At 43.2% G+C, this 27,931-nt stretch overlaps 1 long non-coding RNA gene across 2 annotated transcripts in view; it reads left to right on the top strand.

Moving 5' to 3' along the window:
- The window catches only part of LOC119942860, a 38,957-nt gene extending 12,394 nt beyond the window's left edge, over nt 1-26,563 (top strand). For both annotated transcript variants that reach the window (XR_005455405.1, XR_005455404.1), the window contains 2 exons: nt 13,536-13,602; nt 26,357-26,563. This is a non-coding gene — a long non-coding RNA (uncharacterized LOC119942860). The remainder of the gene's footprint in view (nt 1-13,535; nt 13,603-26,356) is intronic.
- Nucleotides 26,564-27,931: the final 1,368 nt, after the last annotated feature.

Below are 27,931 nucleotides of genomic sequence, written 5' to 3'. Positions count from 1 at the left end.
TCCAATGGGCTATCCCTTAGGTACTGATTATCCAGGCCCTTTCTTCTTTTGGCCCTCTTTCCTCCTTTTGCTCAACCTTTGGGGATTTCACTGTTCACTTCAGCACTTTGCCAAGAGAGTCTTAAGGATGAATATCAGAAACCTGTCAAATGTAGTCAGATATGGCTCTGTCAAAGCTGGATGTGCGAGGAGTTTGCACAATCCCTCTAGACTGCAAGCTAGCTGTGGGCAGGGAATGCTTCTGTTTATTGTTGTATCATACTCTCCCGAGCACTTAGTACAGTGCTCTGCCCAGAATAAGCACTCAATAAATATTATTGAATGAATGAATCTTTAGATTTCTGTTACTGGTGACATCCCTATATCCCTTTACCAGGGAAAACTGATAATTGTCTGATCATATAATTCATCAATAATATTTACTGGGTGCTTATTCTGGGCAGAACACTTTACTAAGCCCTTGTGAGAGTGCAATCCAGTAGCATAGATAAACACAATCCCTGACCTCAAAGAGTTTATAATGGAGTGAGGGAAAGGAATTTAAAATAAATTACAAGTAGAGGGAAGTAACAGACTTCAAAGATATGTATATAAATGGGAGAGAAGAGGTAAGTACTCGAGTGCGAGGAAATCCTCAATGTGGGGGTGAGATACAAGATGAGAGATTGAACAGGGAAGACCTTCTAGAAGAGAAGTGATTTCAGGGGGACTCTGAAGATAGGGAGAGCAGTGGTCCACCTGATTTGAATGGAGAATGAGTACAGTGCTTAAAACAGTGCTTTGTACATAGGAAGCGCTTAATAAATGCCACTATTATTATTATTACTATTATTATTCCAGGAAGAAGGGATAGGTGAGCAGGAAGTCAGCGCTAAGAGGAGGAATGAGTCGGCTGGCTTGAGAGGAAGGGGCTGATTGAGTCTGAAAGCCAATAAACAGGAATTTCTGCTTGATGCAGCGAGGATTGGCCATTAATTGGAAGTTATTGATGAGCGAGAAGGCCTGCACAAAGAGATGTTTAAAAAAAAAAATGCTCTGTACAGCAGAGTGATGTATGGACTGGAGTGGGGAGAGACTGAAGACAGGGAGGTGTGAGAGGAGACTGATAGGGTAGTTGTCAGGACCAGCATGGAAAACTTTTGGATACAAAGGAAGGGGCAGATCAGAATCAGAGGAGGAGCAGATCAGAGATGTTTGAAGACAGAATTGACAGGATTCAGAACCGTTGGAAAGCAGTGTGACTTAATGGAAAGAGCACAGACTTGGGAGACAGAGGACCAGGGTTCTAATCCTGGCTCTGCCACATACCTGCTGTGAGACCTCAGGCAAGTCTCTTAACTTCTCTGTGTCTCAGTTCCCTCATCTGTGAAATGAGAAATCAATACCTGTTCTCCCTCCTATGGGGCTTAGTGGAAAGAGCCCCGCCTTGGGAGCCAGAGGTCATGGGTTCTAATCCCGGCTCCACCACTTGTCTGCTGTGTGACCTTGGGCAAATTGCTCAACTTCTCTGTGCCTCAGTTACCTCATCTGTCAAATGGGGATTAAGACTGTGTGCCCCACATGGGACAACCTGATTATCTTGTATCTACCCCAGTGCTTAGAACAGTGTTTGGCACATAGTAAGCGCTTAACAAATACCGTCATTATTATTATTATTGTTGTTATTATGTAGACGGTGAGCCCCTTATAGAACCTGATTATCTTGTATCTCTCCCAGTGCTTGACCCATACTTAACAAATACCATCATCATCATCATCATCAATCGTATTTATTGAGAGCTTACTATGTGCAGAGCACTGTACTAAGCGCTTGGGAAGTACAAATTGGCAGCATATAGAGACTGTCCCTACCCAACAGTGGGCTCACAGTCTAAAAGGGGGAGACAGAGAACAAAACGAAACATACTAACAAAATAAAATAAATAGGATAGATATGTACAAGTAAAATAAATAAATAAATAAATAAATAGAGTAATAAATATGTACAACCATATCTACATATATACAGGTGCTGTGGGGAAGGGAAGGAGGTAAGATGGGGGGGATGGAGAGGGGGACGAGGGGTCTATATACGTATAGACAGGTCACTGAGGCTCAGAGAAATGAGATGCCCAAAATAAAATACGTACAAATAAAATAGAGTAATAAATACATACAAACATATATACATTTACACAGGTGACAGACAGCAAAACAAAACATATTAACAAAATAAAATAAATAGAATAAATATGGACAAGTAAAATAAATAGAGTAATAAATATGTACAAACATATGCGTATAGACAGGTCACTGAGGCTCAGAGAAGTGAGATGCCCAAAATAAAATAAATATGTACAAATAAAATGAATAGAGTAATAAATACATACAAACATATATACATTTACACATGTGACAGACAGACAGACAGACAGATACCACAATTATTATTATTATTATTATTAGGATTTGGTGACTGACTGGATATGGAGATTGAAAGAGAGAGAGGAATGGATATGATGCTTCTCGAGGAAGTGACTAACGCAGCCAAGAGGAGAGCACTGCCTAAAACTGCTTTTCCCTCCAAGTGCATTTAGCTCTGGCGAATGCTTCCACGTGTTAAATGCTGCAAGGCTCTTAAAAGCTGCTCCGTTCAGTCGTGCCCATCAGCCCTGATCTCCCCATTCTGCAACTGAACCCGCTCTCCCAGACCGGGTGGAGGGCGGGGAAAGCCTGAGAACTTTCTTTCGACAAAATTGTCCCTGGCTGGGCTGGCATTGTGCTTCCGACAAGGCTCAATGAGGGATTAAGCTGAGACCACCAAACTCCTTTCACTGGTGACTCCAGCTCCACTTGAACCAAAGGTGAAAAGCCAGAACCTATTTCCCCTGGGCTGGGGAGCCTCCCGAAATGAATTGTCCTCCCTCTGACAATCCCCAGCAATTGATGGAAGATCAGGTTACGGCTGCTCCAGGGTGGATTTAATTTGCACGGTGGTAATTTTCCTTTTTTTTCTTTCAAAATGAATGTTATGTGAATTCTCATTGCCGTTCTGCAAGTAAATGTTTTTGAGCAACCTGTGTGCTATTGTTTGGTTTCTTTTCACTCCCCTCTCTGCCTTCTCCTCCCCCTAGAGTGTGGTCTTTTGGTGAGCAGTATGTGTAGATAAAGAGGATTTAGTGCAAGTGAAAACAGATTGAAGCCGTAGTATAGAGACAGACTTAAAGCTCTGAATTCAGTGGAGCAGTCACTGTTTCTCTGGGTGGAATACATGGAGCAGTCCCTCAAAACTCTTAGTTCTCTGGATTGTCCAGTTGAGAAGGGAGTGATCATATGAGCTGGATTCTTTCATTCATTCAGTTAACATTTCAGTATCTGCTAAATGCGCCAGATACACTGAATCTTCTGTTTTACAATCAATCCATGGTATTTATTCATTCGTTCAATCGTTTTTATTGAGTGCTTACTGTGTGCAGAGAAATGCACTAAGTGCTTAGAAAGTACAAGTTGGCAACATATAGAGATGGTCCCTACCCAACAACAGGCTCACAGTCTAGAAGGGGGAGACAGACAATAAAACAAAACATGTAGACGGGTGTCAAAATCGTTAGAACAATTAGAATTAAAGCTATATGCACATCATTAACAAAATAAATAGTAAATATGTACAAGTAATAAATAGAGAAATAAATCTGTAGAATATATATACAGGTGCTGTGGGGAGGGGAAGGAGGTAGGGTGGTGGGGAGGGGAAGATGAGAGGAAAAAGAGGGCTCAATCTGGGAAGGCCTCATGGAGGAGGTGAGCTCTCAGTAGGGCTTTGAAGGTAGGAAGAGAGCTAGCTTGGCGGATTTGTGGAGGGAGGGCATTCCAGGCCAGGCGAAGGACATGGGCCGGGGGTAGATGGCGGGACAGGTGAGAACGAGGCACTGTGAGGACGTTAGCAGCAGAGGAGTGGAGGGTGCGGGCTGGGCTGGAGAAGGAGAGAAGGGAGGTGAGGTAGCAGGGGGCGAGGGGATGGACAGCCTTGAAGCCAAGGGTGAGGAGTTTTTGCCTGATTCGTAGGTTGACAGGCAGCCACTGGAGATTCTTGAGGAGGGGAGTAACATGCCTAGAGCGTTTCTGCACAAAGATAATCCGGGCAGCAGAGTGAAGTATAGACTGAAGTGGGGCACTTACTAGGTGCAGAGGACTGTACTCAGACTTGGGAGAGTAGAATAATAATAATAATAATGATAATAATAATGGCATCTGTTAAGCGCTTACTATGTGCAAAGCACTGTTCTAAGTGCTGTGGGGATACAAGGTGATCAGGTTGTCCCATGTGGGGCTCACAGTCTTAATCCCCATTTTACAGATGAGGGAACTGAGGCTCAGAGAAGTTAAGTGACTTGCCCAAGGTCACACAGCAGACACGTGGCAGAGCCAGGATTCGAACCCATGACCTCTGACTCCAAAGCCCGTGCTCTTTCCACTGAGCCACGCTGCTTCTCTAATAGAACAGAATAGAATAGAATAGAATAGAATTCAGAATAGAATTCTCTAATAGAATAGAACAGAATTAGCAGACATGGTCTCTGCCAGAGAATTAAACTATGGCTCTAGAATCACTGTCATCACCTCTTCAGTCAAACAATCAATCAATATTATTTATTAAGCTCTTACCCTGTATAATGGGTCTTACCCTGAGCACTGTACTAAGGGCTTGGGAGAGTACAATAGAGTTAGAAGACACAATTCCGGCCCTCCAGGAGTTTGTACACCTACAAACATTCTCCCCAATTCCTTCTTTTCATAACTGTAATTGTGGTATTTGTTAAGTGCTTACTTGGTGCCAGGAACTGTACTAAGCTCTGGGCAGATACAAGCAAATCGGGATGGACACAGTCCCTGTCCCACGTGGGGCTCACAGCCTCAATCCCCATTTTACAGATGAAGTAACTGAGGCACAGAGAAGTGAAGTGACTTCTCCTCTTACTATCTTTCTACAGAAATGTTCAGGGCATGTCACCCCACTCCTCAAAAATCACCAGTGGTTGACTATCAATCTCTGAATGAAACAAAAATGCCTCACTATTGGCTTTAAAGATCTCTATCACCTCATCCCATCTTACCTCACCTCCCTTCTCTCCTTCTCCATCCCAGCCCGCACACTCCGCTCTTCTGATGCTAACCTTCTCACTTGTGTTTTGATCTCGCCTGTCTTGCTGCCGACCCCTAGCCGACGTCCTACCTCTGGCCTGGAATGCCCTCCCTCTTGAAATAATAATAATAATAATAATAATGGCATTTATTAAGCGCTTACTATGTGCAAAGCACTGTTCTAAGCGCTGTGGGGGATACAAGGTGATCAGGTTGTCCCACGTGGGGCTCACAGTCTTCATCCCCATTTTACAGATGAGGGAACTGAGGCACAGAGAAGTTAAATGACTTGCCCAAAGTCACACAGCTAACAAGTGGCGGAGCCGGGATTTGAACCCATGACTTCTGACTCCAAAGCCCAGGCTCTTTTCCACTGAGCCACGCTGCTTCTCAAAGCCACCAAAAAATCACTCTCCCCACTTCAAAGCCCTACTGAATGCTCACCTCCTCCAAGAGGCCTCCCCAGACTAAGACCCCTTTTCCTCAGCTCCCTCCCCTTCTGTGTCACCTCGACTCGCTCCCTTTTCTCTTTCTCCCTCTCCCTGCCCCACAGCACTTATGTATATATGTATATATCTATAATTCTACTTTTTATATTGATGCTTTCTGACTTGTGTTTGATGTCTCGCCCCAGGCTGTTAGTCTGTTGTGAGCAGGGATTGTCTCTCTCTATTGCTGTGTTGTACTTTCCAAGCACTTAGTACAGTGCTCTGCACACAGTAAGCGCTCAGTAAATACAATTGAATGAATGAATAAATGAATGACTTGCCCTAGATCACTCAGCAGAGAAGTGGCGGAGCTGGGATTAGAATCCATGACCTTCTGGCTCCCAGGCTGGTGCTCTGTCCACTAGGCCATACTGCTTCTCTAATTTTCCATCAATCATGAATCAATGATATTTATTAAACAATTACTGTTTGCAGAGCCCTATACTAAGTGCTTGAGGAAGTGCTGTGAAGTTGGTGGACGTGATCTCTGCCCATCGGTTCTCCTCAACCTTCTCATTCTGTGCTTTCTCTTGACTGTAAACTCTTTGAGGGCTGGGATCATGTCTACCAAGCCTATCGCACTGTACTCTCCCAAGCACTTAGTTCAGTGTTCTGCATACAGTAAGCATTTAATAAGTACCATTGATTGATTTCTCTTCTTCCTCCTTCCCCTCCTCTCTACTTCTCTACTTCTCCTTCATTATCTCATCCAGTCCTCGTCCCTTGAAGCAGATAGCATCCGCATTACTAGGCCACAGATTTAATACACGTCAAAATCCTTTGCTGGAGTCCTGGTCCCTTCAGCTCAGGAGATGCTCAGCATTATGAAAAGGACTGATTAAGCCAATCGAGGCTTAACTGCAGGGAAATGCTTGGTCTTCTGAATAAGAAAGAATGAGGGAGAAAAACTCTAGGAAAGTGCAGTGGATCCCTCATTTCAGAGTCCTAAGAATGCTTAATGAGCAAAACTTATGGGTGAAATATACTGTTTAATGAATAATAAATGCTTGTGCAGACCATATGCTCTTTTCAATAAAAAAAGGAAAAGCCAGGGAGAGAACTGCAGTGCATTCTTTGTTGACTCAACCACAATCCAATTAATGATGAAAGCATTTCAGTGCTGTTCCAAAACATGGGGAAGATGTTTCAGATCAGCCTGCTGTAGGCCTCCAAAGGAAATCCCTGCCCTGAAATATTATCCAAATTAAAATGTCTAATGACTAGATCCGTAAATAACTACTCCTTGTTTTCCTTTCACGTCGGGGTTTGCATTTTCGCAGAAGCCAAGCTTTCAATATAGTTCCTAAAGAGCCCAATTCCCCAAGGGCCAGGATTTCAATTATATTGATATAATAAATTTTATCGAGACGTTCCAAGTACTTGACAGACTCCCTAGAAAGTTCACACTAGAAGAGAATTCCAGGGGTCATTTGATTTGCAGAAGTTGATAAGTTTTCTATCCTTATAAGGTAATGAAATTATGAAGCTGTCTTTCTCATAACCTTTTATCAACTCCAGTGTTTTTAACACATAGTAAGCACTTACTAAATGCCATCATTTATTTATTTATCACTATTATTTATTTTCAGCACTGGTGACATCCCTTATGTTTACACTCTTGGTTCCAGTTTTGGTCATTTCACATGAAAAAGAAATTTAGAGGAGTTGGTGACAGTCCAGAAAAGAGTGAATTGAAGGAACAGAAAATGGGTCCCGTGAAGAGTAAAATAATAGGTGGTGTTTACGCTGTTGGAAAGACTAATGTGTCACTTAATAACTGCCTTCATGGTATTAACTAATGAGGATGCTGACCATTTTTTCTCCTTTGACCACTGATGAATAAATGAGAGGAAATTAATCTAAATTAATGCAGGAGAGATTTCAGTTGGACACTAGAAAGAACCACGTGAATATCAATCATCAACTACTGGAAAATGCAGTGAGCCCAAGAGACCCAAGTTCTAATTCCTGCTCTGCCACTTGCCTTCTGTGACTTGGATTGGTGACTTAACCTCGACTATGCCTCACTTTCCTAATCTGTAAAACAGAAGTGAAACATCTATTTCCCTCCCTCTTAGAGGGTGAGCCTGGTGTAAACTAGGCACTCTGTCGCATCTAATTACCTTGTGTTGGCCTCAACACTCAGTACTTTGCACAAACTAAGCCCTTAATAAATACTCATCAATCCATGGTACTTATTGAACACTTACTGTGTGCAGAGCACTGAACTGAATGTTTAGGAGAGTACAGTGTCCCAGCGTGGCTCAGTGGAAAGAGCACGGGCTTTGGAGTCAGAGGTCAGGGGTTCGAATTCCGACTCTGCCACATGTCTGCCGTGTGACCTTGGGCAAATCACTTCTCTGAGCCTCAGTTACCTTTTCTGTAAAATGGGGATTAAGACTGTGAGCCCCACGTGGGGCAACTTGATCACCTTGTATCCCCCCCAGCGCTTAGAACAGTGCTCTGCACATAATAAGCGCTTAACAAATGCCACTATTATTATTATTATTACTATTATTACAGTGGAGTTGGTAGACATGTTCTCTGTCCACCACATGCTTAAAGTCTAGAGGGGGGAGAAAGACATTGATATATATAATTTATAGGTATGTAAGTTCTATGGAGCTGAGTGGAGTGAAAACCAAATGCCAACGGTCACAGATCCAAGTGCACAGATGACAAAGAAGGGAGAGGGACCCGGGAAAAAGAAGACTTAATCCAGATGTGACCTTAATAAGGCTTAGAAGGAGAGGAGAGTGGTGATCTGGCATATATGGAGAGGGGAGGGAGTTCCAGGGCAGAGGGACAGTGTGGGAAAGAGATAAATGGTGAGATAGACAAAATTCTACCACTAATACTGTGATTGTTGTTATTACATTGTAGAATATTCATCTCTGGAGATTTTTAAGGAAAAAATGAATGCCTTTGAGGCCCGATAAACAGCGAGGATTCTTTCCAACTTGAATTTTATGATTTCTGTGATTTGTTTCCCCACTCCAAGCACATTAAGGAGTATTCATTTATTCAGTCATTCAATCGTATTTATTGAGCACTTACTGTGTGCAGAGCAGTGTACTAAATGCTTGGGAAGTACAAATTGGCAACATGTAGAGACTGCCCCTACCCAACAACGGGTTCACAGTCTAGAAGGAGGACAGACAACAAAACAAACATGTAGACAGGTGTCAAAATCATCAGACCAAATAGAATTATAGTTATATGCATATCATTAATGAAATAAATAGAGTAGTAAATATGTACAAGTAAAATAAATAGAGTAATAAATATGTACAAATATATACAAGTGCTGTGGGGAGGGGAAGGAGGTAGGGCTGAGGGGGGGTGATGGGGAGGGGAGGAGAGGAAAAAGGGGGCTCAGTCTGGGAAGGCTTCCTGGAGGAGGTGAGCTCTCAGTAGGGCTTTAAAGGGAGAAAGAGAGCTAGCTTGGTGGTTGTGTGGAGGGAGGGCATTCCAGGCCAGGGGAAGGGCGTGGGCCGGGGGTAAATGACGGGACAGGCGAGAAGGAGGTACAGTGAGGAGGTTAGCGGCAGAGGAGCGGAGGGTGTGGGCTGGGCTGGAGAAGGAGAGAAGGGAGGTGAGGTAGGAGGGGACGAGGTGATGAAGAGCCTTAAAGCCGAAAGTGAGGAGTTTTTGCTTGATTCGTAGGTTGACAGACAACCACTGGAGATTTTCGAGGAGGGGAGTGACATGCCCAGGGCATTTCTGTACACAGATAATCTGGGCAGCAGAGCGAAGTATAGACTGAAGCGGGGAGAGGCAGGAGGATGGGAGATCAGAGAGGAGGCTGATGCAGTAATCCAGTCGAGATAGAATGAGAGATTGAACCAGCAAGGTAGCGGTTTGGATGGAGAGGAAAGGACGGATCTTGGTGATGTAGTAGAGGTGAGACCTGCAGATTTTAGTGACGGATTAGATGTGTGGGGTGAATGAGAGAGTGGAGTCAAGGATGACACCAAGGTTATGGGCTTGTGGGATGGATGGCCGATGACCCTGTAAAAGCAGGACAGGTCAGTACAAGACCAAATCCAGCCCATTTTGACCAAGTTCATTAATTTCCCCTCGACCCTCCTTTATAGGACTGTTTGAGGCCAGGGGAACTGCAGGAGAACAGCTGTTCTGGCTGCTCGCTTACCAACAGTGGCACAAGCCAGAACTGCAGTCATTCATTTTTATTGATGTCTGGGTATTATTAATTTATTGGGTTTGCTTTATCATAGTATTATTTCCTCTTATGTCTGTTGCCATTTCTCTTCCTCTTTCCCCCAACCCTTAGTCTGGGAGTCTTTTGGGGGCCAGGGATTGCATGCAAATGATCATTCTTGTACCCGGCCCCAGCTCTCAGGACAGAGTTCTGCCCTGGACTTAACAGATTTATTACTCTATTTATTTTACTTGTACGTATTTACTATTCTATTTATTTTGTTAATGATGTGCATCTATCTTGATTTCTACTTATTCTGATGACTTGACACCTGTCCACATGTTTTGTCTTATTGTCTGTCTCCCCCTTCTAGACTGTGAGCCCGTTGTTGGGTAGGGACCATCTCTATATGTTGCCAACTTGTACGTCCCAAGCACTTAGTACAGTGCTCTGCACACAGGAACCACTCAATAAATATGATTGAATGAATGAATGAATGAATGAATAACAACAGAGGCAGTGGCTGGCTGGAGCAATGAGTCAAACCCACTGGAAGAACTGAACATGCAGGGAAACCACTACCTGCAAGTGAGTCCCAGGATTATAAACTTTCCATCCAAGCCCATTTCCAGATCAGCATGGGATGAATCCCAATGTAGGAATGAAGTCTGTGAGCTCGTTGTGGGCGGGGATTGTCTCTTCTTATTGCTGTATTGTACTTTCCCAAGCACCTGGTACAGTGCTCTGCACATAGTAAGCATTCAATAGATATGATTGAATGAATGAATGATGAACAAGAGGCAGTCCCCAAAACAGGAAGAGGCCCAGTATGGGACAAACATGTTACAGCAGTAAGGAACTATGTATGCAACCAGTGTGTCAGAGTGTGCTGGTCTGGCTTCTATTTTTTTCCATCACATTCACACACGTGAATAGGCTCTTACCGTCTGTAGCATCCTCTTGGAAAATGAGGAACAGTTATATGTAGACATACATTTACATAAATGATCATATACATACATATGCAGATAGAGAGGAAGTTAAAAGTACAAAGTATTTCTGTGCAATAGGCGTCCAGACACTGCACGTGTCATTCTTAAAATAGAATCTCAGTAAATTGAATTTATAATGAGCTATTTTGGGGGAGCTAGTCTAATGCCAATAGCTTTTGGACTTATTTCTTGTATAATATTTATTTCACCACACCAAATAAATATTTATTTAGGGATTTATTTATTTGGGGAGGCAGCATGGACTAAGGGAAAGAGCATAAGCTTAAGAGCCAGAGGACCTGGATTCTGTTGTGTGACCTTGGGCAAGTCACTTAAATTATCTGTGCCTCCGTTTCCTCACGTGTAAAATGGGAATTAAATCCTACTCCCTCCTAGTTAGACTGTGAGCCCCTTGTGGGAAAAGGACTGTGTCCAATCTGATTATTTTTTATCTTCCCCACTCCTTAGTACAATGCTTTTCACATAGGAAGTATTTAACAAATACTATTAATATTATTATTGTTGTTCACCTTTGCAGTACTCAAACAGATGTACATGTATCTTTCAAAATTAGTGAAAGGACATGATGTTCTAGAGTTTAATTTCATTGTCAAAACTGCATTTTTGAACTTTCATTTATTCATTCAATTCTATTTATTGAGCACTTACTGTGTGCAAAGCACTGTAAGCACGTGGGAGAGTACAATATAACAACCCATCAGACACATTCCTGCCCACAACAAGCTCACAGTCTAGAGGGGGGAGACCAGCATTAATATAAATAAATAAATAACTACATTAAACAAATAAATTACTTATATATACAGATATATAAAAATGTTCTGGGGGAATGGGAGGGAGGGTGAAGGAAGGAGCAAGTAAGAGTGGCACAGAAAGGAGTGGGAGAAGAAGAGAGGAGGGCTTACTCAGGGAAGGCATCTTGGAGGAGATGTGCCTTCAATAAGGTTTTGAAGTGGGGGAGAGCAATTATCCATTGTGAATATAGCTATAATTCTACTTATTCTAATGGTATTGACACCTGTCTACTTGTTTTGTTTTGTTGTCAGTCTCCCCTTTCTAGACTGTGAGCTTGTTGTTGGGTAGGGACTGTCTCTATAGGTTGCAGATTTGTACTTCCCAAGTGCTTAGTACAGTGCTCTGCACACAATAAGCGCTCAATAAATACGATTGAATGAATGAATGAATGAATATGAGGAGGGAGGACGTTCCAGGCCAGAGGTAGGATGTGGGCGAGAGGTTGGTGGCAAGATTGACAAGATCGGGGTACAGTGAGAAGGTCAGCATTAGAAGAACAAACCGTGCAGACTGGGTTGTAGTAGGAGAGTACTGAGGTGAGGTAAGAGGGGGCAAGGTAATTAAGTCCTTTAAAGCCAATGATGAGTTCTTTTCGTTCAGTGTGGAGGTGGATGGGCAACCACTGGAGTTTCTTGAGGAGTGGGGAAATGTAGTTTGAATGTTTTTGAAGGAAAATGATTTGGGTAGCAGAATGGAGTATGGACTGGAGTAGGGAGGTCAACAAGGAGGCTGATACAGTAATCAAGGTGAGCTAGGATAAGTGCCTGCATTAGTGTGGTAGCAGTTGGACGGAGAGGAAGGGGCAGATTTTGGTGATGTTGTGAAGGTAGAACTGATAGGATTTAGTGATGGCTTGAATATGTGGGTGGAACAAAAGAGAGGAGTCAAGATTAATGCCAAGATTACGGGCCTGTGAGACGGGAAGGATGGTAGGGCCGTCAACAATGATGGAAAAGTGAGCAGAAGGACATGGTTTGGGTGGGAAGAGAAGAAGTTCAGTTTAGCCATATTCAGTTTGAGGTGACAGAAGGACATCCAAGCAAAAACGTCTTGAAGGCAGGAGGAAATGAGAGACTGCAGAGAGGGAGAGAGATCAGAGCTGGAGATGTAGATTTGGGTGTCATCAACAAAGAGGTGATGGTTGAAGCCATGTAAGTGAATGAGTTTTCCAAGGGAGTGAGTGTAGATGTATAAAAGAGAGTGTAGAAAAGAAGGGGATGCAGAACTGAACCTTGAGGGACACCTACAGTTAGGGGATGGGAGGCAGAGGAGAAGCCCATGAAAGATACTGAGAATATGTGGCCAGAGAGATAGGAGGAGCACCAGGAGAGAACAGTGTCAGTGGAGCTGAGGTTGGAAAATGTTTCCAGGAGAAGGGAGTGGTTGACAGTGTCAAAGGCAGCTGAGAGGTCAAGGAGGATTAGGATGGAGTAGATGCCATTGGATTTGGCAAGGTGGAGATCACTGGTGACCTTAGAGATGGTGGCTTCTGTGGAATGAAGAGGACAGAAGCCAAATTGGAGAGGGTCAAGGAGAGAATTGGAGGAGAGGAACTTGAGGCTGAGGGTGTAGACAGCTTGCTCAAGGATTTTGGAGAGGACTGGTAGAAGGGAGATGGGGTGATAACTGGAGGGAACCATGGGGTCAAGGGAAGGAACAAAAGCTATTTATCAGAAAGAGATCCAAACATAAAGAAAGGAAAGTCAAGAATGACTGGGTTTTTTTTCCGTAACACCTTCCATTCCTTATGTCTTCCTGATTTTCAATTATAATTAAATGTCTGTGATGTAATTTCATTTTAGAAAGTTATCAGTGAGCATTACTACCATAGACTCTTCACTTAAACCTTATGAAAAATTGCTTCCCTAAAGTTCCTAGGAAGTCCTGAAAATCTGAAAGAGCATTTTGATTTTTGGTCCCAAGGTGCTTCATCTGGTTTTTCATTTTTCCTATCAGAATCACCCCAGGGAACTATGAAGGAGTTTTGTGATCGTACATAAAGAGAATCCTGAGTTACTGAAGGGTAAGTGGGCCATCTGGCCAATCCCCCGAAAGTGTTTCCAATCTAACTCATTCTCCGTTTCAGAAGAGTAAGCATTTCTTCTAACAAAGGAATTGCTTCAAACTAGCCTTTTTAAACCTCTCCAGCCAAACTGCTACCATGTTAATCCAAGCACTTATCCTATCCTGCCCTGATTACTGTATCAAGCTCCTTGATGACCTCCCTGCCTCCTGTCTCTCCCAACTCCAGTCCATACTTCGATCTGCTGCCCAAATAATTTTTCTACAAAAACGTTCAGTAACATTGCACCACTCCTCAAGAGCCTCCAGTGGTTGTCCATGAAAAGAAACTTCTTACCATTGTTTTTTAATTACTCAGAAATGATAATAATGATATTTGTCAAGCTCTTACTATGTGCCGGGCACTGTTCGCAATCAGCTTGACTTCTCCTGCCCTACATCCCTGATTTCCCACTACAACCCAGACCAACAACTTAGCTCCTCTAATGCCAACCTACTCACCGTATCTCTGTCTCCCCTATTTTGCTGCTGACCTCTCACCCACATCTTGTATCTGGCCTGGAGTGTCCTCCCTCTTTATATCCAACAGACAATAACGCCCCCCGCACCCCAACCTTCAAAGCCCTACTGAAGACACATCTCCTTCAAGAGGTCTTCCCTGCCTAACTCCTCATTTCTTTTTCTCTCACTCCCTTCTGTGTCTTCCTGATTTGCTCCTTTTATTCACCCCTCCCTCAGCCTCACCACATTAATTAATTAATTCAGTTGTATTTATTGAGAGCTTACCGTGTGCAGAGCACTGTACTAAGCGCTTGGAAAGTACAATTCAGCAATAAAGAGAGACGATCCCAGCCCACAACAGGCTTTCAGTCAAGAGAGGGGGAGACAGACATCCAAAACAAGTAAACAGGCATGAATATAAATAAATGGAATTATAGATATATACGTATATACATACGTGCTGAGGGGCGGTTGTGGGGGGGAACAAAGGGAGCTAGTCGAGGTGACGTGGAAGGGAGGGGGAGCTGAGGAAAAGGCGGCTCAGTCTGGGAAGGCCTCTTGGAGGAGGTGTGCCTTCAGTAGGGCTTTGAAGGGAGGAAGAGTGATTGTTTGGCAGATTATGTACAAATCCAGTACTTAAGTACATAGCCATAATTTATCTATTTATATTGATATCTGTCTCCCCCTCTAGACTGCAAGTTCAATGTGGTCAGGGAATGTGTCTACTAACCCTGTTATATCATTATTACTATACTCTCCCAAGCACTTACTATAGTGCTCTGCAAAGAAAAAGCACTCAATAAATACAGTTGATTGATTGGGAATCACCAGTTTAGACCTTCAGGCGGTAACTGTTGATGATTTAAGGAGAAAATTGATTTTTTGGCTTTCAATTATAAATCAGGCTTTGGGTTTTACAAAATGAAATATTCCTTTTTTGATAGAGAGCTCAAGCCACTCTACAAGTCTGTAGGAGGTGACTAGATATGGTAATTTGAAAGCAATTTTGACATTATAGAAAAGGTGTTTTGGAGTTTAGAACTTCTTTCTGTTGCACAGTCACTATAGAACACTAGGTTTTTTTTCTTCTATCTGCCAAGAATTCCAAATGGGCAGAGTGACAAAGACACCCCACTCATACCAATGGACCAAGTTGAAATAGAGTATGTTTAAGAGTCCATGGGTAGGAAGAGGGATACTGTCCATTGAAATGGACAGGAGTGAAATCAAATGCTGGTTTGGGAAAGGGTATATCACGATCCCCTTTCTGAATCACTTCTGAAAACAGCTGATCATTTGCCTTTGGTGTATGGATTAGTACAGTACGCTGCACACAGTAAGCACCCAGTAAATGCTTACTGAGTCTAGGTTCAAATCCCGGCTCGGCCACTTGTCAGCTGTGTGACTTTGGGCAAGTCACTTCACTTCTCTGTACCTCTGTTACCTCATCTGTAAAATGGGGATTAAGACTGTGAGCCCCACAAAGGACAATCTGATCACCCTGTATCCTTCCCAGTGCTTAGAACAGTGCTTTGCACATAGTAAGTGCTTAACAAATGCCATCATTATTTTTATTATTAAATAAGATTGATTGATTTCAAAGTGCTCATCATAGGTCAAAAGACACATTAGGTTGGAATCATACTACTTCCTTTGAATGGGGGGGAGAGAGAGAGAGAGAGTGTACATGATTTCTGTCCTCAAGGAGCTTACCATCTAGTGGAGGAGACAGACACTAAAGTAAATTACATTATAGCATTATGCACATAAAGGCAACCGGGAGGTGTGAGTATCCAAGTACTTAGGTGACATGGAAGTGTTGAAATGGCAGTCCTACTTTCATTCATTCAGTCTTATTTGTTGAGCGCTTACTTCTAACAGTTTGCATTGGAATTTCATTTATAATATTTCTTTGTGGTCAGAGTGTCTTCATCTCCAAACCTCCGGATGGGAGCGCGTTCACCGACATGTTCAAAATTTTGGCTTATTCTTGTTGTTCCCAAAAGCGGTTCAGGGAACCCCAGAGTAGTGGGTATGTTCACTTTCACTGCTTGCTTAATTGAAAATATGAATAAATAACAGATAGTTACTATGATCTGCTCATTATACGTAAAAGAAAAATGAAAATTGTAAAACATCTGCTGTCCAAGGCCTTTGAATATGGTCCATTTTGATCCCGATGCTTGTTGAAATCATTCCTGACAAGTATTAGGCTGGATTTTGCCAGTAATACGGACATGCATTTCTCACGGCGGGATGTGCACTTGTTCTTTGAGCAAGAGTTATGAGAGTAGCTTTTAGCTCGGCTCAGTGGACTGAGGCCAACTGGTTTTCACTCTCCCGCATGCTTTTGGTGCAACTGGACAGCTGTGTGACTTTGGGCAAGTCACTTAACTTCCCTGGGCCTCAGTTCCCTCATCTGTAAAATGGGGATTAAGACTGTGGGGCCCCCGTTGGACCACCTGATCACCTTGTAACCTCCTCAGCGCTTAGAACAGTGTTTTGTGCATAGTAAGTGCTTAATAAATGCCATTATTATTATTATTATTATTATCAACTGGAAGTCTGTGAGTGTGTCTGGGAGTCTGAGTCAGGGGTAATGCCTGAATTTGACCCCGGACCAACTGTTGCTACTTCCCTATGCCATCTTACGCAGGTGCAGAAAAGACCTTTGGACGGCCAGAGATGGCACTGACCTATCTCTTAGAGTGCAACCCCCTACCACCACCACCAAGAAAGGGCAGGGACCATGTCTAAATTCCTACTTATGGATTCTTTCACAGCGCTTTCCCATTGTTCAGCACACAACGAGCCCTTAAATACTAATACTATTTCCCTGTGCCATCTTACGCAGGCTCAGAAAAGACCTTTGGGCTGTCAGAGATGGCACTGACCTATCTCTTACAGTGCAAACCCCCCCTCCAGAAAGGGCAGGGACCATGTCTAAATTCCTACTTATGTATTCTTTCACAGCACTTTCCCAGTGTTCAGCACACAGCAAGCCCTTAAATACTATTACTTTGTTTTGTTGGCCACCAAGGCGACTGTCCCTAAAACATTGCTGATGTACAATTTAGTTAATAACTTTTCCCAGGAAATAAGGCAGGACAAACCTGTTTGCTGAGCCAGGGAATCAGGAAGAACAAGGTGCAGCGGAGGCACCAGTCCGGCAGTCGTATTTATTGAGTGCTTACTGTGTGCAGTGCACTCTACTAAGCTCTTGGGATTTTACAGACACATTCCCTGCCCACAACAAACTTTATAGTGTTGAGGGGGAGACAGACAGTAATATCAACAAATTACAGATATGTGCATAAGTGCTGTGGGGCTGCGGGGTGGGGTGGGGGGTGGATAAAGGAAGCCCTTCAGGGCGATGCAGAAGGGAGTGGAAGATAAGGAAAAGAGGGCTTAGTCAGGGAAGACCTCTTGGAGGAGATCAATCAATCAATCAATCGTATTTATTGAGCACTTACTGTGTGCAGAGCACTGTACTAAGCGCTTGGGAAGTACAAGTTCGCAACATATAGAGACAGTCCCTACCCAACAGTGGGTTCACAGTCTAGAAGGGGGAGACAGAGAACAAAACCAAACATATTAACAAAATAAAATAAATAGAATAGATATGTACAAGTAAAATAAATAAATAGAGTAGTAAATATGTACAAACATATATACATATATACGGGTGCTGTGGGGAAGGGAAGGAGGCAAGACGGGGCGATGGAGAGGGAGATGAGGGGGAGAAGAAGGAGGGGGCTCAGTCTGGGAAAGCCTCCTGGGGGAGGTGAGCTCTCAGTAGGGCCTTGAAGGGAGGAAGAGAGCTAGCTTGGCGGATGTGGGGAGGGAGGGCATTCCTGGCCAGGGGGATGACGTGGGCCAGGGGTCGACGGCGGGACAGGTAAGAACGAGGCACGGTGAGGAGATTAGCGGCAGAGGAGCGGAGGGTGCAGGGTGGGCTGTAGAAGGAGAGAAGGGAGGTGAGGTAGGAGGGGGCAAGGTGATGGACAGCCTTGAAGCTCAGGGTGAGGAGTTTCCGCCTGATGCGCAGATTGATTGGTAGCCGCTGGAGATTTTTGAGGAGGGGAGTAACATGCCCAGAGCCTTTCTGGACAAATGCAATCTGGGCAGCAGCATGAAGTATGGATTGAAGTGGGGAGGGACACAAGGATGGGAGATCAGAGAGGAGGCTGATACAGTAGTCCAAACGGGATAGGATGAGAGCTTGAACGAGCAGGGTAGCGGTTTGGATGGAGAGGAAAGGGCGGATCTTGGCAGTGTTGCGGAGCTGAGACCGGCAGGTTTTGGTGATGGCTTGGATGTGAGGGGTGAACGAGAGAGCGGAGTTGAGGATGACACCAAGTTTGCGGGCCTGTGAGACAGGAAGGATGGTAGTGCCATCAACAGTGATGGGAAAGTCAGGGAGAGGGCAGGGTTTGGGAGGGAAGACAAGGAGTTCAGTCTTGGACATGTTGAGTTTTAGGTGGCGGGCAGACATCCAGATGGAGATGTCCTGAAGGCAGGAGGAGTTGCGAGCCTTGAGAGGAGATGGGCCTTCAGTAAGACTTTGAAGATGGGGGAGAGTCATTGCCTGTCAGATATGGAGAGGGAGGGCCTTCCAGGCCACCCCTCGTGGGCTACCCCTTCATGTCTGTCAGTAGCCATTTCCCTGCACTATTTTTCTTCAGGGCTCCATTCAGTCAGGGAATAGTATTTACTGTGTGCGGAGCGCCTGGGTTCTAATCCCAGTTCTGCCGCGAGTCCGCAGTGTGACGCTGGGCAAGTCGCTTTACTTCTCTGGGCCTCAGTTCCCTCATTGGTAAAATGGGGATTAAGACCATGAGCCCAACGTGGGACGGGGAGTGTGTGCAACCCAGTTGCCTTGTATCAACCCCGGCGCTTAATACAGTGCCTGGCACGTAATAAGCACTTAACAGCGTGGCTCAGTGGAAAGAGCATGGGCTTTGGAGTCAGAGATCATGGGTTCAAATTCTGGCTCCACCAACTGTCAACTGTGTGACTTTGGGCAAGTCACTTCACTTCTCTGAGCCTCAGTTCCCTCATCTGTAAAATGGGGATTAAGACTGTGAGCCCCCCATGGGACAACCAGATCATCTTGTAACCTCCCCAGTGCTTAGAACAGTGCTTTGCGCATAGTAAGCACTTAACAAATACCATTATTATTATTATTATTATTATTATTATTACTAAGCGCTTGGGAAGTACAAGCCAGCAACATACAGAGACAGTCCCAGCCAACAACAGGCTCACAGTCTAGAAGGGGGAGACAGACAACAAAACAAAAACGTTAGGTGTCAAAAACGTTAGAATATATAGAATTTTAACTGTATGCACATCATTAATAAAATAGAGTAGCAAATATGTACAAGTAAAATAAATAGAGTAATAAATATGTACAAATATATACAAGTGCTGTGGGGAGGGGAAGGAGGTAGGGCTGAACCCTATTTGGAACAGGGGCTGTGTCTGTCCTGATTATCTTGTATTTACCCCAGTGCTCTCTACAAAGCTTGGCACATAGTAGGTGCTTAAAAGATACAGATATTATCATTACTATTAAAGGCGGGTGCAGGTGAGATAGGGTGGAGATGTTAACCAGAGATGGCCTCCTGGAGGAGATGTGATTTAGACTGTGAGCCCACTGTTGGGTAGGGACTGTCTCTATATGTTGCCAATTTGTACTTCCCAAGTGCTTAGTACAGTGCTTTGCACATAGTAAGCACTCAATAAATACGATTGATGATGATGATGATGCTGTGATTTCAGAAGCTTCTACGAAGATGGGGAGAGGATTAGAAGAGGGAGGTATTACCAGGCAGAAAGGTGGGATGAGCAGGAAGTCGGCAGCAAGAGAAATGAGCGCGAGGCACGATAAGTAGGTCGACTTGGCTAGACCTCAGCTCTCTATGATTTTAAAATTGCCCTATCACCTATTTGAACTAAAATTAAGGAAGGAATCTGTTTATCTGGCAGTCGTTTCCCTCCCCACATTGTCACTTGGTATTTTGTGACTGATTGCTTCAACGCCCTGGCGCTCATACCCCTTGGTGCCACCTCACCAGTCTGACCTGTGCCATCCCCACAATGGATTGGCCCCGGAGAGGTCTTTGATGTGGAATTCAAGAGGGAAATCAGAGTATTGAAAGGTCATAGGCTTCTTGCATGACTGTGTCAGGGGTTTCAAAGGAAATTGTTTAAAGACTTGAAGCACGTTAGAAAATCATCAGTGTAATTCAACTCTCAAAAAAAGGCTTCATTAGCACCGGGACTCTGTGGCCTGCATTGAAAATGGGAAGGTGAGTTGTCAAACTGAGAGCTACTCTTTAATTTCCCATATTTCAAGAAGCAAAGAATAGGCTCTGCCTGTTTGGGCTATTGTAGTTCTGACTTTCATATTTCTAAACCTCAGGATTTAGATCTGAATCTTGAAAGTGCTCCAGACTTTAGCCAGTGTTCCTGTCCTCGGCTGAGACACAATGTCGAGCTTCTGAAATAATTGTGTAGCTATGACCATTTTTTTTTCAATAAGGCATTTTCTCCATGAACAGTATTCTTTGAAGTGTGAAGCCATGAAGATGGCAAGGGGCAAAGGTGAAAGCTGTGCAATAGAAGTTTACATTCCAGTCAGAGGGCGGGTTGAAGGAGTAAGGAATTAGTCTATTGATATTCAGAGCTTTGACCTGCTAACAATAACCGTGGCACACAGGGGTCACAACAGCTGCACATCCCCACATTGTGTTTCGATGGAGGGAGACAAACCTTATCTGCTTTAGTTCCCTTTCGGGGAAAAATCAGCAGGGCTTTGGCCATGTGGACACCAGTTGCTAATGGGCAGGGGGGAAAATTCCTATTCATAACATATCCATAGCAGCTCCGGATCTTAGAATAATTCATCCACAGATCTGCCGCTTGATGGGCATTTTGCAAAGCCTCACGCCAGAGAAGAAAGAGGAAAATTAATAGTGTATCTCAAGCTGGATTTTAAAGGGCATAGACTAAAGAAGGCAACTCCCTGCTGCTAGTTTTTTCCTTGGGATAAAAAAAACTCTTCTTTCTGACTTTTAAAGGAGTTTCTTTTTTAAAAAAAAAGAACGAAAAATCAGACCTTTTTTAAAACAATGGAAAATGCTTTTCCCTTGGTACTTGACAAGTATAGAAAACAACTCTGTTCTGTAGGAGAAATACTATGCGTTGTGGGCAAGGAATGGTCTGCCAACTCTATTGGATTGTACTTTACCAAGCTTTTAGTACAGTGCTCTGCGCACAGTAAGCCTTCAATTAATATGACTGATTTTCATTGGGTTAAGTAACCCAGGCTTGAAGAAAAGTTGGTGGGATCATGCATGATTATTTTATCACTAAAAAGAAAATGTTGTATCCCCCTATAGGCAACAGAAGCTGAGAGCATAGGCCCCAGCCTCTTTCCCAAAAGAGGTCCTACATCTCAAAGTATCATTGCCTTAGAATTAAACTCAAATACCAGATTATATGCAGGAGAGCCATTTAGTCTAGCCATAAAGGCATTTCCAGCGGTGAGGAGACTGTTTTAGGCATAGAATATTTTAGAACTGGATGTTTTCTACCTATGTTTTCTTTTCCTTAATCTCATGCTTGTTTCTTCAATCAATTCTGCTCTTTAACCCAACACTTAAAACCAGTGATTGACACAGACTAGGCGCTTTACAAATGCCATAAAAAATGGCCTAAATATTTTTTAAGAGACCACAACATGATTTTATAGACTAAAAAGAAAATGGTGGATGGTTTGGGATTCAATAGAAGGAGAATTAAAGAGCAGAATTATCTTGACTCTAACCCAGCACTTAGAACAGTGGTTGACACAGACTAGGCGCTTTACACATGCCATAAAAAATGGCCTCAATATTTTTTAAGGGATCACAATGTGATTTTATAGACTAAAAAGAAAATGGTGGATGGCTTGGGTTTCAATAGAAGGAGAATTAAAGAGCAGAATTATTTTGACTCTAACCCGGCACTTAAAACAGTGACTGACACAGACTAGGCACTTTACAAGTGCCATAAAAAATGGCCTAAATATTTTTTTTAAGGGATCACAATGTGATTTTATAGACTAAAAAGAAAATGGTGGATGGCTTGAGTTTCAATAGAAGGAGAATTAAAGAGCAGAATTATCTTGACTGCAACCCAGCACTTAAAACAGTGATTGACACAGACTAGGTGCTTTACAAGTGCCATAAAAAAATGGCCTAAATATTTTTTAAGAGATCACAACGTGATTTTATCGACTAAAAAGAAAATGGTGGATGGCTTGGGATTCAATAGAAGGAGAATTAGAGTCAAGATAATCAAGTTGGACATATTCCCCATCCCACATTGTGCTCACAGTATAAACCAGAGGGAGGAGGATTTAACTCTTATTTTACATATGAGGTAACTGAGGCACAGAAAAGTTAAATAATTTTCCCAAAGCCACATGGCAAACAAGTGGTGGAGACAGGATTAAAACCCAGGTCCTCTGACTCATAGGTCCTTGCTCTTACAACAGGACTGTGCTAGGAAGAAAAATGAGGTAGCCCTTGGCAAAAGTGGAAGTCTGTGTCTGAATCATTTAGGGAACAGGGAAAACCAGAAAAAATACCAAAGCATGGCATTATTTATAAGACTGTTTAACTTTGTTTGTAGGCCCCCATTTTCACAATGCTTGGAGGAACATATGCCCAGGGTTGTGGCCTTCCTCTTTCAGTACTTCCATTTTAAGGGTTGGCCTTTCATTAACCTAAGATAAAACTTCCTGATGGCGAAAGGTGTTAAATACAGAAACAGGTGACTAAGAAAATTTGAAGAAATGCTATCTCTGGAAGAGTTGGAGAACAAAATTGAATTTTTCTAACCCATACTGAAGCCTCTTATCTAGCATTTTGGTTTTCCCAAGACCAGATGAGAAAGTCAGCATTTAAATCATTCACAAGGCCTCAGTAGACTATTTCCCTGGACCTATCTCTTGCAGTGGGGCCACCTGCAAGGGATCACTTGAAACAGTCATTGCAAATTGGTGCAATCTGGAGCTATGACTGGTGGATTCTTCTTCTGCTTTTAAAAAATCATGGTATTCGTTAAGTGCTTACTATTGCCAAGCACTGTACTGAGCACTGGGATAAATACAAAATAATCAGGTCGCACATGGGGCTCACAGTCTAAGTAGGAAGGGGAACAAATATTGAATCCCCATTTGGCAGATGAGGGAACTGAGGCACAGAGAAGTGAAGTGACTTGCCTTAAGTCACACAGCAGACAACTGGGGGAACTGGGATCAAAACCCAAGTCCTCTGATCCCCAGGCCCACACTCTTTCCATTAGGACCCGCTGCTTCTGATTCAGTAGGGACCATCACCCTAACCACTTCAGAAATATCCTTACACCCTGGGCCATAATGTCACAAAGGACACCTTAGAGGACACTGCAGTGTCACTAGTCTGTTCAGTGACATCAGGAATATTGTTGGCTTTTTAAACTATCTAACTTGAATGTGCTTTCTGGACTGTATATTGTTATAATTAAGCATGATATATTGTGAAGATTAGAAGGCAAGAAGGACTATACGGGCACTAACTGATTTTTCTTTGAAACGGAGCCAAAATGAGCTAAATAGAATGGCGAGATGGAGCAGACGGGCCATTCGGTCCTTTCTGGGACATTGAATTGCCTGGGCAAATCTTACGAACGGACCCAAATTTGGAGAAATGATGTGGGAAGCTAAAGTCAACCTATCTCCTTTCAAGTTTATAGATGGGCAAAAAAGAACTGTTGCATAAAAACCTGTTCCCTATTAAAGACTCCTCCTTCTAGTTCCGGTAGCCCAGTCTGAGATTGTAAGCTTGGCTGGAATTAGAAAGATTGTTGATAGCAGGGTCTGATGGGCACTTGCCTGCTCCCATTCACTGTGTATATTTAAGAACAGGATCTTCGCCCAGCGGGTGGTAAGCATGTGGCATTGGTTACCACAGGAAGTTGTGCAAGCCGCAAATATCAGCAAGTTCGAGACGGGTCGGGTTAAATTTATGGAAGAACAGCCCATAATGCATTTCTAGAGGAAAACCAAGGGTTGTTGTCCTTCATATTTGAAGACACCCCTAGTGCTTTTTTTTGTTTAGTTTTGGTTTTTGGTATTTGTTAAGCACCTATGCGTCAGGCACTGTACTAAGTACTGAGAAGCAGTGTGGCTCAGTGGAAAGAGCCCGGGCTTTGAAGTCAGAGGTCATGGGTTCAAATCCCGGCTCCGCCAATTGTCAGCTGTGTGACTTTGGGCAAGTCACTTAACTTCTCTGTGCCTTAGTTACCTCATCTGTAAAATGGGGATTAAGACTGTGAGCCCCCCCATGGGACAACCTGATCACCCTGTAACCTCCCCAGTGCTTAGGACAGTGCTTTGCACATAGTAAGTGCTAAATAAATGCCATTATTATTATTATTAAAGTCCATGTCTAACTTGGGGCTCACATTCTTGATCGCCATTTTACAGATGAGGTAACTGAGGCACAGAGAAGTGAAGTGACTAGCCCAAGTTCATACAGCAGACAAGTGGCAGAGCAGGGATTAGACCCCAGGTCCTTCTTATTCCAAGGCCTGTGCTCTTTCCACTAGGCCACACTGCTTCTGAACTTCATTTTTCAGTGCATATGAGAGTGAACAGATCAGTGAACAGGACCCTCTAGACTGTAAACCCGGTGTGGGCAGAGATTGTCTCTATTGCTTAATTGTACTTTCCAAGCACTTTGTACAGTGCTCTGCACACCGTAAGTGCTCAATAACTACGATTGAATGAATGAATGGCACCCTCTGTCCCAGTCACACTGTGCCATAAAAAAGGTTGTCCCCTATTTTTATGTTTGAGAAGCAGCGTGGTCTAGTGGAAAGATCCTGGACTTTGGTGCCAGAGGACCTAACTTCTATTCCCTGGTCTGCCACATGTCTGCTGTGTGACCTTGGGCACGCCACTTCCTCTATCTGTGCCTCCGTTTCCTCATCTGCAAAATGGAGTTTAAATACCTGTTCCCCTCCTACCTAGACTGTGATCCCCATGTAGGACAGGGAATGTATCTGATCTAAGCACTACCACAGTGCTTAGTCCAGTGATTGACACAGAGTAAGCATTTAAATACCACAAATATTATTATTCTCACTATTGATGTGTGCAGTACCTGGCACTCAAGTCTCATTCCTTGAGAAGGTTTTGCTCAAAAATAGCCATTCCTTTCATAATAGCAATGGACTGTGCTGGTCGACTTCCAGTTGTCAGCTGGAAAGCAGCATTAGCTGAGGCTTGATTTTATCGTGTCTGAGATGTTAGCTAGACTCTCCCTAAACATATCCCAAACATCTCATTGGCCCAGATGGAGACATAGTCATGGGCTTGGAGGGGCCATTGGTCTTTGCCAACTTGTACTTCCCAAGCGCTTAGTCCAGTGCTCTGCACACAGTAAGCACTCAATAAATATGATTGAATGAATGAATGAATGAATAATGACATTGTTTCAGTTCTTTTCAATCCCATTCCCTCAGGGCTGGAGTGGAACAATCATGGCTCAGTGGAAGGAGCATGGGGCCAGGCCTAATCCTGGCTCCACCACTTGTCTGCTGTGTGACCTCGGGCAAGTCACTTAACTTCTCTGTGCCTCTGTTACCTCATCTGTAAAATGGAGATTAACACTGTAAACTCTATGTGGGACAGTCCCCTTTTAGACTGTGAGCCCACTGTTGGGTAGGGACTGTCTCTATATGTTGCCAACTTGTACTTCCCAAGCGCTTAGTACAGTGCTCTGCACACAGTAAGCGCTCAATAAATACGATTGAAGATGATGATGATGACAGAGTCTAGGTCCAATATGATTATTTTCTATCCACCCCAGCACTTAGTACAATGCTTGTCATGCAGGAAGTGCTTAACAAATACCACAAAAAAAAAAAGAACAAGGTGTTGGGGAATGGACCTCTGGAAGACCTGTCCAGCTTGTCTTTTCCCAGGATTTTTAGATTCTTTAAAGTGTTTTTGAGCAGTGGTTCCTCTGAAGTTCCATTTTACTAATTATGTGAAGAAAATCCTTCAGCTAACTTGCCATGATGTCCTTATTAAGCAAACCAAATCCTAATGCAGCAGAGGCCTTTTAAAAGGGGAAAACAGTTCAGGTTGTTTGGGGGTCTCTCCACACCCTTTTTCAATCTTGAGCTCCTTTCTCCGTTTTTTTTTTCCTTTCAAGCACCATCAGCATACCCATTCATGAAACTGCATCGAAGACATCCAGCCAGCCAGCGTCTCTACAATGTTGGAGACAGCGCAGCCCAAGCCAGAGCAGAGTCTGGGAATATTTCTGGGTTTGTTTTTTTTTATCCTCCTTCTTCTAATTTTCTTGTTGAAAAGACTGAGTGATCCTTGTGCTCTGATTGTGCTACTGGAACCCCCCAACAGCGAGTGAGTAATTATCCTTGCTCGACTCTGACTTTGATAAGGTTCTAAGGAGCTGCCTTTGCCTCAGCCACACAGCCTTTATTCCGCTGAAGTTATTTTCCTCCTTGGGAAATGAAAAAAAGGTAGAAATTGACCACCATTGAGGGAAATGGAAGAGCAACAGGGTAACGTGGGAGAGGGTGTTGGAAATCCAACATAAAAGAAACCTCTAAAACAATTGATTGACCGAAACAAGGGATGCAAATTAAAAGCCACAGTGAAAATTTCCATCTAGTTCAAAGAAAGTGTGGAAAATGAATGGGAAGGTGCTATAATCCTGAACTCTGACCATAACAGAATATGCAGTTCTAAAAGATAGGGAGTTTGGCTAAATCATGCAATGCATATGGAGCGCTTGGACAATTTTTACAGCTATTAAAAGCCAGTACTGTAATGGCACTAACTACACAAAGTAAGCACTTAACAAATACCATCATTATTATTATTATTACACTTGAGGAGAATGAATGACAGCAGGATTCCAAAACAACTGTCTTATTGAGACTTGAAACTGGGAATCCAGAAGCAAAGAGGGCAGAGGAATCATTTTACAGATTTGCTACATTCCAGGTGAAAACTGCAAATCAGTTGTTGAGGATGGACTAGCATGGCACATTGCTACTAAGAAAGGAGTGGCTCTTCTTAAGCAAAAGCTTTATAACAAATAATAAGCAAAGAGAAAAAAAGAAAAAAGTGTCATGAGCTGAAAGTATTAAATGTAATCACACAACAGGGGACAACCTTTTTGTGTGCTCACTGTGGCCGAGACTGTGGGTCCTGCTTTGGTCTTTTCATTCATTCATTCAATCATATTTATTGAGCACTTACTGCGTGCAGAGCACTGTACTTGGAAAGTACAATTCAGGGCAATCCCTACCCAACAATGGGCTCAGTCACACACACACTCATGGGTAAACTTCAAAATCAGCTGTGCCTTCTTCGAATATGAAATACAATTATATATGCTGTAATGGCACAAAATATTTGGATAAATACCACAATATGATCAGTGAATGGATGGACCATGGAGCTGAAGCTTTTTTGAAAGGAAACAAGATGGTAGTTTTGTTGGTTAAAAGATCAGATGCTCTTATACCTTAAAGAGAAATGAAGAATCTCGTCCTAAATTCAAGTCTTCCATCCAATGTTATCTTCATCTACAGGATCTTGGGGTACAGAAACCATTATCCAAATCATAATTATGATTGATTGATTGATTGATTGATTATCCAAACTTCCCCACTTTCCATTTTACTGTGGACCTCATTCTGTGAAATGTCACCATCTGGATCAAATTGGAAAGGAGAGTTAGTCAAGACAGGTGCCA

The sequence above is a fragment of the Tachyglossus aculeatus genome, chromosome 21 (assembly GCF_015852505.1).
Source record: "Tachyglossus aculeatus isolate mTacAcu1 chromosome 21, mTacAcu1.pri, whole genome shotgun sequence".
NCBI classification, from domain to species: domain Eukaryota; kingdom Metazoa; phylum Chordata; class Mammalia; order Monotremata; family Tachyglossidae; genus Tachyglossus; species Tachyglossus aculeatus.
The sequence above is the reverse complement of the archived record's forward strand: the minus strand, read 5'-3'. Positions and strand labels throughout refer to the sequence as shown.